Here is a 15249-nt window from a genome sequence, read left to right on the forward strand (position 1 = left end):
TCGGAACCGATTTTCAAAACACACCCTACAAAAATACACATTTCTTATAAAATTTATGCCTATAAAACTCCTCTAGAGTTAGTACCCTATAATACCTTGATGGGTAAATCTGGGGCTGATTTCCTGTTACACCCGCCAATTAACAGCTGCCGAATAATTCTGTAAACTTTCGAATTTGTTACGCTTTTTAAAAAAATTAATTTTGTTCGATATTAGGTATCGTTCGATAATGGGTCACTTACGCTAGAAATAATATGGAAAAAAGCACCTTAAATTACAGGAGCTTAAATAATTGATCATAACTCACGACTGACATAAGCTATGAACCCTATAAAGATGGGACTCAGCTCAATCAAGGGTTTTTGATAAGGAATGGGACTCTGAGCCAAACTACCCCATCTTAAGACATGTACTGCTTCATCAGTGGCATACCACTGGACCAATCAATTAAATTTTGAAGTGAATTGGTTGCAATAGTGAATTATTGCTGAGAAAAAAGGAGCAGAAGGCACGAGGTGGTAAATGGGCCATTTGTGTTCATATTGCATGCCTCTGTATTGACAAAGAAGAGGGACATTCCAATAACAAAAAGACAATGGTAAATGATATTTTTATCACATCGTAAATAAGTGCCCGTAACTCACATATTCTTTACTGTGCTAACACGAAACTAAGATTTTCTTACTTTCCATTTAGGTTTTATTGATTTGAGGTTATTATCAGTGCGTACCATGTACCATGTGTATTTTTACCCACTGTATCTTATGGCTACACAATTTATGTTATTCAACTGGTGAGGATTCAAACAGACCCTAAGGTTTTTACTCTAGCACCAAAGTGTTGGGCCAAAATGTGTTATGTATTAAGCACCCTTCAGCAAAAAGAAATGCAAACCCTTTACAAACCATTCTAAAATGATCCATACTCGATGGTAGTTGCACCTGAAACAAATATTCCATTAAATTCTGTATCAGACCATATGACTCACGTTATGAAACCCACAATCAAAGTTAAACAAGTAGAAATATTCAATCACAGAAACTTGATTTGCAACTGAATGTTTCATAACTAGTAAAACATTGTATAGGTACAGTGTTCAATTACACTTCTCCAAGTACGTAGTTCAGTAAAAAGTATTTCTATCAATGGGCAGTTTTAGGCTGAAAGGTGACGTTACCATAATTAATGTCAACATTTATGATTGTATTGTGAAGCATGCAGTCCCCAAAAGTTCTATGCAGGTTTAAGGGTTAAAGTAACAATGACCCTGATTACATGAATATATGCTCTGCTAGGATTGCATGAACATGTAGAATTCTTGCAACCCCAGTTATGATTAAACCTCTGTGTAGGGAGAAGGCAGAAGTGAGGAAGGTCAAGATAGGGAACACAGTGAAGAAAGAGAACCCAGTGAAGAAAGCGAACGCAGTGAATGCAGTGAGAAAAGCAAAGAAAGTGAAAGCAGTGAAGAAGGCAAAAGCAGTGAAGAAAGCGAATACAGTGAAGAAACCAAAAGTAGTGGAGAAGATGGAAGGAGTGAAGAAAGTGAAAGCGACGGAAGTGACAGCAGTAATCAAAGTGAAAGTAACGTAAAGGTAAGTAGTATACATACTAGTACGTACACTGATTGCAATCTTACATATAGAAGATATCTGTTTGATGTTACAGTAAATATTTCCATATAATCACAGGTTACTTCATGCATTAGTAATAAGACAGTGAGTTATGAGTTGAGTAATGAAAGATCGAATTATGAGTCAAAAATGCTAGCAAAAATAAGACAACTGTGGTGTTGTTTCTATGTTATGCATTGCATGAAAATATCACTTCACAGCTGGAAGAAATAGGGGCATTAAAGTTTAACCACTCGTTGGTTTGCGGCATAATGTTGACTCTGAGATAGTTTGCCAGGGTCTATAGTTTACTGTTTCAATTGATGATGGTTTAAATTGCTACTCTCAGTTAGGGATGGGCGGTATTGCATTTTTGAAGAACGGTACGGTATTAGGAAAAATACCTCGGTATCACTAAATACCTTTAATCAACCGTAAGTTAAATGGGCTAGGGAGTGTGTCATTCAATTCACCATAAACCGGGGCATTTAGGATCAAGCAAAAAGGCTGACCAAGCTTAGAAACAGCGACGATAAAGTTATGTTTTACAGCAATGTAAACAAATGCACATAACTCATGGTTGCTTAATGGTACAGAAATGAAACAAAGATATTCTTACTCTCCATGAAGAAGCAAATCCAGTGGTATATTAGATATTTCAACTCAAGTCTCTTCCTTCACTGTGGCATGGCTGTATGGGGCTTGATTTCATGTACGTATGGTCACCACTAAACCACCAAAAATTAACTACTACATCAAATTCGGTATTCGGTATTTTTAGAAAACCACTTTGGTATCTGAAAAATACCTTTTTAACTACTAATACCTAAATACCTCCCAACCCTACTCTCAGTAGTCTATGGCAACACTAATGTGAGTTCCAATAGTTAGCTATACAATTGAATTAATTTTAACAAAAATGTAAAAGATGAAGTACAGGTACTTGATGACTGGTTTTCAAATCAAAATGAAATGGCATCTGGAGGCTACTTTACATACAAAGTCTCTTTCTCCTCTTTGTTAACATCAATGGTAATTTTGTGCTACTGTACCAATCATTCAATATCAATTTTATTTTGGTACAAAAAATTCCTGAAGTAAATATTTATATAGTTCTATACAGAAACCATTTAGATTGAAAGACAATTACCAGAGATGTAGTGGCTTGAACAGATGATTAGAACAGTGGCTACACTTTTTAGCTACTTGAATTTGTAAAAGGATCAATATACTCTAATAGAGTGGTCATCAAAATATACTCTAATAGAACAGTCACCGTGATGCTCTAATAGGGCATTCAGTAAAGACTAGGGTCCAGCCAATGCCGGACCAGCCAGACCGTGTGCTCTGGCCCAGCAGCCAAGCATTGTATTAGTTGTGCTTGTCATACCATGAGTTAATAAAGCTGATTTTAATGGAGGTGAATTTCTAGTTTGATGTGCTGTATCTCGAAAAAATATTAACTTAAAGTCTGTGCTACAGGTACACCGGGGTATGGTGAGTAGGGATAATTTCTAGCTACTCTAGTTATTATGATAGCTCAGTTTGATTTATCGCATTTTGCTTGAAAATTTTTGCAGGTTCCTTGCAAGTCTTTAGCCACTTTTGAGTTCAATACTTGTACTGGCTTGGTTCTCATAGTTAATAGCCAAAAAGTGCATAACTCTAGCCCTTTTTGTGACCCAACCAATGAACATTGAAATTTCCTTGCAGCTTGAAACTGCCTGAGGATGCTAACAAGATACGTACTTGCAGCCTAATTATGAAGTGGCTTGCTTTTCCTACCATGTATTTCTAACAAATTAAAGTAAGATGATCTTCAAACAATTTCTGTTTTATACCTTCCTAGTCTGAAATGTCAGAATTCATCGGTTTGCATCAAGTTTTTAGGATTTTGAAGTTATTGCTAGCATATTCCAGGTGTATCTGTAGCATGTAACAAAGAAGCTGTCAAAATGGTATTATCATATGAAAAGTTGTGTGGTTAACATGATATACTTTTAGGAGTCGAAAGACAGATTAAATTATTTAAACAATGCTTCTATTTACAAAATTAATGATATTTTGTATAGACACAGATATACAAAGCAATCTTACTGCATACAACTTAATCACAATATATAGAGACAAAATAGTTGATGTAAAAAAATTTAATATGCAATTTATTTGTTTAATTTGTTGGTTACCTATTATTACATACAGAGCAGTGGTTTCTACTGATTGTTTATCATAACAAAGTCTCACGAAAACTGATTTGAGTTCACCACAAGTTCATGTACTAACAACTCACAGCATCTTTTGTAAATTGTAGCATCTAGCACGGATAGTACACATTAAAGGAAAAGGGCTGAAGGAATGACAAATTTGGATGACCGGTGAAGAATGACAAATTTGGATGACCGGTGAGGAATGACAAATTTGGATGTACTGGGGAGGAATGACAAATTAGGATGACCAGCAAGGAATGACAAATTCAAATTTGACAAATTTGGATGACCAGTGAGGAATGACAAATTCAAATTTGGATGACCAGCGAGGAATGACAAATTTGGATGACCAGTGAGGAATCACCAATTTGGATGACCAGCGAGGAATAACAAATTTGGATGACCAGCAAGGAATGACAAATTTGGATGACCAGCGAGGAATAACAAATTTGGATGACCAGCAAGAAATGACAAATTTGGATGACCAGCAAGGAATGACAAATTTGGATGACCAGCGAGGAATAACAAATTTGGATGACCAGTGAGGAATAACAAATTTGGATGACCAGTGAGGAATAACAAATTTGGATGACCAATGACCAATAATACAAATTTAAATTTAGATGACTTGTGAGGAATTCCAGGAATTGTAAATTTGAGTAATCACTAATCAGTGAGGAATAAAAAATTGGATAAACCAGTGAGGAGTGAGGAATTATACTGCAATTAGAATGGATTCTTTCAAAACAAGTAGCTACAATATAACAATTATCCTAACAGCTATAAAGTGTGCATACGGAATATACATTTTGTTTTTAGTCATTGACAACTGTCTAGTGCACCATATGCATTCTTGAGGTGTTCTATTGTGGCCTTTTGTAGTCAGTTTGTATTAGTCAACTTAAAGTCAAACAAAATTACCGAGGACTTGGGCACTGTATCAGTCCAGTCAACAACTGTCCTGCCTTCTTTCTTACGTGCTATCTTCCAAGGCCTTGTGTAGCTACCTTCTAGCCAAATGATATTCAAATTGTCACCACAGACATCAGTGACTCTTGCCACAAGGGGACGCTGCTCACAGTTCAATACATTGAATGCAGCTAGATGCCCAGCTTCTATCAGGCTGATGTTGTCCACGGTGATTACATTTCTTGTGGTTGCATTTGGCCGTCTGTATGTTCCTGTATATACCTATATGGAATAATTACATTGTAACCAATAACAAAATGTATTATACAGTTGTATACAGTTTTTAATGTTAATGTACCCTTGTACCTGGATCCAGGTACCTAAAAAACAATTATACATCTGACTAAAGTATACATTGCTTTCTGAACAAAATTAGTTTAAAATAAAAAAATATGGTCTATGCTGTAGATAACCATCCACTTGTACTATAACGCAGCAGCTTAGCATCTATACCAACAATCATAACACTGTCTTTAGTAGATAAAAAACTATATACATGTGCATAGCTGGTATCAAATATGTTTTGAGCTGATTGGTAATATTAATTGTAGCAACATACAGCAGAATACAGACTAAGGTGTTGCTACCTCAACTGCGACCCTCTCCTCATCAAGCATCTCTTCAAGCATACGAGCTCCTTCCATATTTTCATCACCTAAGTTACCTTCACTCCTTTCGACCCTCCTACGGTCAGATGCAGCCTTAATAGTTGACAATGGCCAGTTGTTGTCAGCAGATACTGTTGCAAGATTAGGCAGTGCCGATTCTAGAAACTCCTTCCAGTGATCCCATGCAGCACATGATATAAAAGGCTTAAATTGCGGAATGCTCCTCCTGAGTCGTTCTGATTCTACCTTGTCCATAGAAGGCACTACCAGTTCAGGAACACCATTTGGAATGCTCTACATAAACAATGGTAAAATACAATTAATGTATAATAGCTGTATACTTGAATTTGTACGTTACACCTTGTATGAGCTTTGTGTACTGAATATGCATGCAGGTACTGATATGTTCACCACTGCAAGAAACTATTATACTTAGCATAGGGAAATGCATTTTAAAAAGTCTACCTGTATCAAGGCAATAGCAATTCACGTCCCTTTCTAATCCGATGCTTCACAATACTTCTGTATAATCTGACACAACCACTAGCACTTCTTACATTATGTACATACATATGTTTATATCTACCATTTCCTCAGTATCACATTTTTGCTGTACAATAATACCATTATGACTATCAAGGCTATACAGCACACAATTAACTGTACGTGTCTTATATACATGTATATGCGTGTAGTGTGTGCGTGTGTGTGTGTAGGTGTGCAGTGTGAATATATGGTGTATAGAAAACTACCTTCAAAACAATTGTTGCTTTGTCTTCAGAGCACCAGAGATCTGACGTCCAATTTCTGTAGTACATTGTGCATTTATTTTGGTCATTAAGTACAAACTTAAAGCAGTGGGGATCTCGATGGCCATGGAGCTCATTTAATTGTGGCAATATCCAACTCTTGACATCATGCATAGCTTCTAAAAAGAATGTTGAAGGGTTAAGATCCATGCAGTTCCTTGTTGCCTCCAAAAGATCTTTACAAGTAAAAGTACACTGTAGCTAGCATACTGTAGATCACAATAAGATTTCTTGATCATGATTTTTACTTATTGCATCAATAGAGCGGCTATTCCCATGCATGTACAGTACAGTACATTCGTATGTGGTTGTATGTGCATGTCATACACACATTATGTCACCTACCAGGGATACTTTCTGCCCCAGTCTTTCGCAATTGTGAGGCTATCCGTGAAAAGAACTGGTCAACATCTTCGTGGGTATGGCCAACCGGAAGGAAATTGATTGAGACCTGGAAAAGGAAACCACCAGTCAAGTGCATTGTCAAAACAAAACTTACTGTATGTATATATACGTATTAGTAGCCAAATTTTGTATACAGTCTAAGGGTGGTGTAAATGGAGGTAGGAGCAATCTCCCGTTCTTTGTTGTGTAACGATCAAGGCACTCTAATAAAGTAGCAGTCAACTATCCTAACAGAACAGTCATGCATTTTATGTAGCTAGGGCCCCTACTCTTTGACCTGCTCAACACCCTTGATACACTGTTACAGTACATAAAATAGCGTTTAGTGCTGCACTTTATTCATGCGAAACTACATACTTTATCACACAGCCACAGTTTGATGGATTACTATACATGGATCAATTGTTTGTATAGATCAATATACACACTTATAATTTTGGTATTTGCAATGACAGTATTGAAGGATAACTAACCTTTCGAAAAATTCTACTCTCCACCAAAAAAGCACAGAAACCTAACACATAGCGATTCTTGTTCTGATTCCCAGCATTATCTAATTGCAGGTATAGAACCTCTGGTAGTTGTTCTGTGAAGTCAAGCAGCACCACTATAGGACAGACAGTTGAGTATTTCCTTCCCAGTAAACCAGATACCTGTGGATGTTACAGCTGTGGATGTTACAGCTGTGTGGGCAATTTCCCTAATTGATAACAGGCCTATAGGTCACCAGATTCCTATTATACAACTGGTTAGCTAGATAAGAACTACGTGAGTACAATTACTTGTTCCAAGTAACAGCAGGTGGTTATTAACCAGCCAAGCTGCTATGCTGCCTCTGCCTATAGTTACTTAACTTCAATACAGACACATGTGTGCAAATACATACTTACAGGACATCCATAATTATATGCACACATGACAGTGAAAACAGTGTAAAAAGTGTTTAACAATTGAACATCACCATAGTTATATTTTTCACGATTACAGATTAAACATGCAGTAAAACGTGCAATTGTATCTCTAATTGACTTACTCGACATTCTTGATGTGGAGTTTATACTTTTCTTAAGTTGCACAAGCCTATCTTTGGATAGAAGCAGCCGCTCCTTGTTGTATTTTGTACAGATGTCACACTTGCTGAATAGGGTATGCTGTGATTGTAAAGTAAAGCACTATATACACATTTCCTAAAATGTTTGATTCGTACCTTCGGTATAACAACCTTCTTAAATGATCTGCTCCAAATATTATAGAAACATGACAAAGATACAACTACTGACAAACCCTGTTCTATCAATTCTGCTTTCATAGTGAGGTAAATGTCTCCCTTAGTAAGACCATATGGTAAATGTATTTGGTCAATGTGAGGCATACTGTCTCCAATTCTATCAAAATATCTTGCCTTCCAAGTTTTAGCCTCGATCACTTTGGTAGACAAAGATCGAATGACAGGCTTCCGCTCAAACTTAACTGTTGGATTAGCTTTGAAAACTGTAAGAATTTTTTTATAGCGCTTTTCTGATATTTCTAGAATCTGTATATAGGCTTTTCTGCACACCTGCTTCCCACAAATCAGGTGGTTTATAGACTCCTCATTAGAAATAACTTTAAACGAGTCTAATAAGAACTGGTTCTGTTCTACAATATTCTTACATTTAAAAAATCTCAAAGCATTTCCTACTTCTGATGCTGTAAAATATGACAAACATGAATAAGCACAGAATTTCTGGTGAGTGACCAAAGCTGATGATGATTTTGAAGTGTAGCATGGTAATAGGTCAGTGTAGTTAGATTCTGTAGTTTCATCAGCATCGTGGGAAACTGTTTCAGGCTCAATAACAATCAAAGACTCACCAGAGCTTGCACTAAAATTCAATGTGTCCACGTTTGCTGAATCCAACACAATGTACTGAGAGCAGTTGCTGTTTGCTACGTCATCAGGGAACTGTGAGATAAAAAAATCAGAAGTGTTAAATACACTCTTAAATGAGTCACAAAACCCAGGCTGCTTTGAAAGTGGAGTTGAAATGAGAGTTGAATGGATTGGTACATGATGATGCGGTGTCGAGGGTGGTGATGAGCTTTCATCAATGTAGTCAGAGCCATGATGTGGGGAGTCATAACTTGAATATGTATACAGACTGGGAGCAGAGTTATACTCTAGAACATCAGCTGAAGTACAGTTAAATAGCTGGCTGGGGTTAGTTTCCTCATCAACAAAACTCATCCTTCTATCAGAACTGTCCGGGTAGCTATCAATAGCATGACCCAACTGAGCTTAGTCTATTCTGCTCTTCATTAAGCTACTCGCTCCTTAGCTTGCTGATAACTATTAAGCTTATATCTACGCTAAAATGACAGCACTTTCCTGTTATGTAGATGAAACACTTGAGGACACACTTTCAGCTGTGATATGGAGCTTCGAATTGAGTCCCGTTGAATACAGATACTCCGAGGTAGCTATAGTCAGTCTAGCCCACGCGACTCTTCAGAAGTTCGTTGATGGGCACTTACAAAACTTCTGGGTAGTGAATGTCAACGTTAAAGTTGAAAACTCCAAGAAATCACTTTAAAGTAAAAGAACCTGGCTAAATTCCGCTACTTAGCAACATTAAAAAATATTAACGAGCCCAACCCTCCCGATACTTTTTTTTGCAATACGTCACTATTTAGCGGGATGATGATAGCCACGCAAACCGGTTTTATGAGCGGGTTGTTCAACATCGTTTGTCCAAAGCAGCTGCTTTTTCTTGAGCTTCTTGGCGAAAGTGTATATCGACGGAGTGACACTGTGTAGCGACTACTGTAGCTAATGCCTGGAAACAAACGTTGGCATTTTCATTTACACGGCGGAACTATTTTGGTGATACGTGATGGAAGGGAGATAAACATCAAGGGCGTACCCTTTGGCCCAGTGAAAGAAGTATCCAACGGTGCTGAAAATCATCAAGCAAAACCTTCAAGTAGGGACCCGCCGATTATGCTGGCATAATTTTGAGCATAATAGGCACCTAAAAGCATTGAGCATAATGCCAGCATAATAGGTTAAATATTTGTATGATAGTATAAATTTGATTCTTGCTGGAAAAATGACAATTGCAAAATAGGATCGATATACTCTAATAGAGCAGTCAGTAACTCTAATAGAACAATCTCAAACTGACTGTTCTATTAGAGTATATCGATCTTTTCTCTTACATGTAGCAAGAATTTATTATTTGTGTTCCAGCCACTCATTTTTTTCTTTCTATACAGTGTTAAACTAGTAGCAAAGCATATGAACTAAGGCATGAACATTGAGCATAATCGAGCATAATAGGTAAATATTGAGCATTAATTTAAGCATAATAGGTGAATTTTTAAGCAGTGCAGCATAGCATAATAGGTAAAATTATGAGCATAATCGGCGGGTCCCTACCTTCAAGCTTTATGCCATTCAGGTCAGTTCAATACTATTATAGCATGCATGGCAGCAGTAGCTAGCTAGTTATAGCACAAGGAGTTCAGAGATACTGGATCATCACCATTAGCTTTCCTATGGGTTTAACAGTAATACTTTAAAGTGGCGTGGGACACTAATTTACATACTAATACCATACTTGTTTCACTGCCCATACAAAAGTCTCAATAGTAGCAGCGAAATTTTCACTGGTAGCAGTGAAAAAGTTGTAATTGCAATTTCATTGGCTAGAATTTATGTTAACAATTAGTGTTGACACATGTTTAGTACATAGTGGCAAATTGTGTACATGGCAACGCTAATGCACGGCATGCGCATATGCATCGAGTATGGTATTAACTGGGAATAGCATGGGTAGCAGTGAAATTTGGGATAAATACCACTCTTGTTGTATTGGAAATGGTAAATTTCACTCGGCTTCGCCTCGTGAAATTTATCCCCATTTCCAATACAACACTCGTGATATTTATCCCAAATTTCACTGCTACCCATGCTATTACTAGTACAAATTATGTGATTTGTTTTATAATCACTACTGGACAAATGATCAGTGCTTTTGCCATGAAAATTCAATGAAAAAAAAAAGAAAATACCATGAACGGGTGAGTTTTCATGGGTTGGTACTGGTTGCTTCCCATTTAAAGCCCATGAAAAGCCTAAGTATGAATCATTGGAAAAAGCATTGATCATTTGTCTTGTAGTGAATGGCCGACTTAAGTGTTTTACTGTATGCATTATTTTATAGCCATCATATAATAATGAGAAAATGTACACAAACAAACAAGTGAATGTGGTCCTTGGTTAATTACATACAATATATAGCTGTTGCTTATCATATAGGGGTTGAAGTTGGGGTGTGGGGAGCTTGGAAAACGTTATAGGAGGCGGTTTGCTAGAGAATTTGGCATTGAATTGATCATGGGTTCATTGACAACAATAAGTAAATAGGTTGTCCACTCCTTGCTTTAAAGTAATAAGTGCATACAGTCATTGCAGTGCTCATGGCATATATTGTATTCCTCAACCATGTATGTAGCTAATGGTGTCCTTTTTGCACAGTATATAATGTCACTGACTAAATAGCTAGCTACCTAGCTATATTGAAACGAGATGCAGAGTTAGGTACAATGATTTCATTGTTACATAATTTGACCAGGTTTCTTTTGCATCTGGATACAAAGTTATTTTAAACAGACAAAACATTGAGTGGAACCAAACGGAATTTAGTGAAAAATTCAGACAAGCAACTACTGCAGCAGATTTCATAAGGATGTGGAACAGGGAAACGCAATTTGACGGATCAGTGGGTTTTGCTGAGCCAATTGCTTCTGATAACTTGAGCTCTTCAGACAACGCTTTGCTGTCAGAGTCTGCAGATGGATCAGTCGATCTAACTGCATCTGCTACTGGTAGCAAATGGCCATCATCAGATCTAAATGGTTCTCTACCACCTTCAAAGAGAGCTTCAGCAACAACATCTCGTTCTGAGATTGATATGACACATGCTAATCCAATTGATGATAGAATTCTGTCAAAAAGAAAGGGTAAGTATATGGGATGGATACAGTATTCATACAGTATGTATATACATATATAAGCTTAATAGAAAACGAACACTATAAGGCATTCATCATGTTCATGGTATTGATTTATTACAATGCACTTAATAATTTAACTGTTGTAATAGGGTGGCTTCTATTAGAGTATCTCAATCTTGGTTATATTGAAGCATTACTGATATCTGTAAAGTAGACTGACTGGCTCCAACCAATTTTAGCTCCAATCCAAAATTTTGAAGTATATGTATATAAACATAATGTATGGACCATACTCACAGTGCATGCTTACACTAATAAGTTTACAGCATCTTTGACAGTGTTATTGTACATAGGATTGTTCCAATTGCCAGTGACCAATTTGGTACAGCCACAATCAGAGACATGGCTGATTAGGACGCTGGACACTACTTTTGTTGAGAACCTCAAGAAATCGATTGAGGATGATCCATCTGGCCCAGGAGTTCCACCATTGGCAGTTCTTTGTGTAGGAATAGAAGAATTTTCAGAATGGCACAAGGACTCCTACAGATATGAGGTTTTGGGAGGACAACACACAGCTGCAGCGAAAAATGCTTTATTGAAGGAGAACCCCACGAATCCGTTTTATAAGCATGTATATGCTGAGGTTTATTTGGGGCTTGATGATAAGGAGTCATTAAGGTTGGCCGCTCGACACAACACTAATGGGCACTTCATACACAGAATGACTCACAAAGACTACGTAAGTTTATGAATGTATGAACCTGCTGGCTGCGGAACTGGTTTCCACTGACCTTTGATGTCTTCATTGTAAAGCAATTATTAGTATTATATAAATTTGAGAACATGCATACTATTGGTCTTGTAAATTTATGCAGTATACATGCATACAAGTGCAGTCATACAAGACCCTCTATGTGTAACAGGTAGCACACATCATAAAATTTACAAACCATTAGCTATATATCTATATTTGTGCATACAGCTTGAATCCTGTCGTGCCATGCTATTTAGCATGAATTCAGATGACGACAACCCATTGCCAACCAAAAATTGGAAGGAAGTATGCAAAGAATGCATTTTGCCACCAGTACGTTGCCTGTATTTCATTTTTGTATGTATTGAAAGATATATTGCTTACTTGCATGGAGCAATGCCAATCTAAGATTTACTTGTAAAATATAACTGCATTATATGCGACAGGCTATACAAATCTAGGGCCATATCTGCTACAATTTTTAAAATTCGTTTTTTTTTATAGGGAATGTCCAGGACTCAATGTGAGAATGTCTACACACAAGCCTCCTTTTTCCAACCTGTGTGAGAACAAGCAAGCCCATGAACCAGTCTAGCAGTGTGAAAAGTTTTAAATGAAGGTGAAGCCCTTCATATGTAATGTTTTTATGTAGCTACAGTGTAGTTTGAGGCAGGTGGAACACTACAATTTGTTGTAGTAACACAAGTAAGCCAGCCAGTACATCGCTCAGCTCCAGCTGTCACTACCATGTTTTTCCGCCGCCAAATACAGCAAAAGCTGTAGGCTCTATTGGCTTTTCTGGGGCATAGTGATACTGTATATTAAATTTGTTAGGTCCTGTGGAAGCGTTTTTGGCATGTTTCTCCCCAGTGACTCGGATACAAGCCTTCAAAGAGCTTGTTTCACCCGAAAAAAACTACTAAAAGTTCAATAAAACGTCTATACTACCAGTAACTTAAAAAATCGCTTCCACAGGACCTAGATATTTTAGTTGTTTAGCCACTTGTGTTGAAATTATAAGGATTCAGTAATCTGTTAGTCTGGTTTTTGGCGGCACGTTTTTATAAAACATCGCTCTATTGTAGACCACACACCCAAGAACAGTCGTTGTTCTGTAGTAAAAACAAACAAGCACAATTAGTTGTATTGCTAACACAACACAGTTGTTGAAATTATTTCTCCCTGTAGCAGGTTTTGTAATTTGTTCTGCCCACGCATTTAAAACTATTCCGTAACCTTAAAGGATCCTCCCTCTAAGGACACTGTATGGTTTCACTCTATTTGCTGTTAGCATTGTTTTGATAAGTATCTGGCTGAGTTCAAGGGAATACAAATTTGTGGTTCCAAATGCTCTTATATATATTCAGGGGAGTACAAATTTGTGGTTCCAATATAAATGCTAGGGAATACAAATTTGTGGTTCCAATATAAATGCTCTTATACATTCAAGGGAGTACAAATTTGTGATCCTACTGTTATTCTAGCTAGGCTATCTGCAATCCAAATTGATAATATTCACTTCTATTTGCTGCAGTTCACAATGGGACAACTGCATTAAGGGAAGGACGTAACTATATAGCTGTTGTCCCAAACACAGAAATGGCTGCACAAATGAGGGGAGATTTAGATACTGGGGATGGTGAACAAGCTATTTCTGATGATGATGATGATGAAGATGACAATGAGCCTGTAGCTGGCCAAGAATGATCTAATGTGTTGTATTTTTGCATTATTTTACGACTATATTCAACAAACCATACTTCATAGTACACATTATCTATTATCAAAATAATCATCTGGTAATTGTCAATAAAATAAAGTGTGATCTATGTTGGTATATTGAAATTAGCTTAAACACGTTAAATATCAGACGCTTGACAACTTTTGTGCAATTAGAGCTCATTAAAAAGCAATTAAGAATAGGAATGAATAAAACAGAACTAGTTTTCACATGGGTTACAGCAAAACTTAGTGTACTTTCAAAGTCAGTTATGAACATGCAGAATAGCAGTTTATAATTATATGAAAAATTTAAAACTGTCATCAAGAGTTAACAATAGTGGAGGGAGAGTGTCTAATACTGCATAGGCCTGTAAAAAATGATTGCATGAAATTGAAAGGGATAAGCTCTCTGCAAAACTCTGTATTTTGTAGTATTTATATGTTTCAATCATCGCATTCTTTGTTCTGTCAGCGTGTTGTGCCAGTGTGAACATTTTACATGTCTGATCCCTTTCATGATCAATTTCATGCGATCGAGACTCTACCTCCACTATTATTAACTCTTGCTATCATGCATGTTTCCTGGTCTTTTATGTCTTACTTGCTTGCTAAGGGTGTTGAGAAAACTTGCAGCCTGTACTAAATGAAGACTGTGAGGAGTGGAGTATGCAAAACTGATTTCTAGCAATTTCACTATTATTCATTATGATCCTCAGTACATATAATACTCCTTATCGGTATGCTGCAAAGAATGTGTGTTTAGCCAATACCCATTCAGTACACAAAATTAGTGCAAGGTTATTAAAGGTGCAGAATAATACTATATAACACTAGCAAGCTATCTTATATATTAGGAAGGAATTTACAGTAGCTACGATAGATTGTCCTAGGTTGCATAGCTTGTGTCTATATCATGTCCAGTAGTCCAGTCCATAACACTCAATTAATATATGGTTTATGCTGTATATTCCTTCAAAGATAAAAGTGTCTTCTTCAGTGCAGCCAAAAACGCAAATTGTTTGGAATTTTAAAATTTCATATTTTACTACCGGTGGACTAACTACCTTAAGGTGCATAAATTTAGCGATACACTAAATTTAGCGATTTTAGCGATTTTGATATTTTCGCTAAATTAAATATCCGTTAAATTAAAAACACTGT

General features: G+C 36.8%; 1 long non-coding RNA gene across 1 annotated transcript; it reads right to left on the reverse strand.

Annotated features, from left to right (window-relative positions):
• Nucleotides 1-6155: 6155 nt before the first annotated feature.
• LOC136245432 (uncharacterized) lies at nucleotides 6156-7216 on the reverse strand. The gene is made up of 3 exons (XR_010695857.1): nucleotides 7085-7216; nucleotides 6552-6657; nucleotides 6156-6382 (listed from the first exon to the last, which is right to left on the reverse strand). It is a non-coding gene; the product is annotated as an uncharacterized lncRNA (long non-coding RNA).
• Nucleotides 7217-15249: the final 8033 nt, after the last annotated feature.

Source organism: Dysidea avara, chromosome 15 (assembly GCF_963678975.1).
Source record: "Dysidea avara chromosome 15, odDysAvar1.4, whole genome shotgun sequence".
NCBI classification, from domain to species: domain Eukaryota; kingdom Metazoa; phylum Porifera; class Demospongiae; order Dictyoceratida; family Dysideidae; genus Dysidea; species Dysidea avara.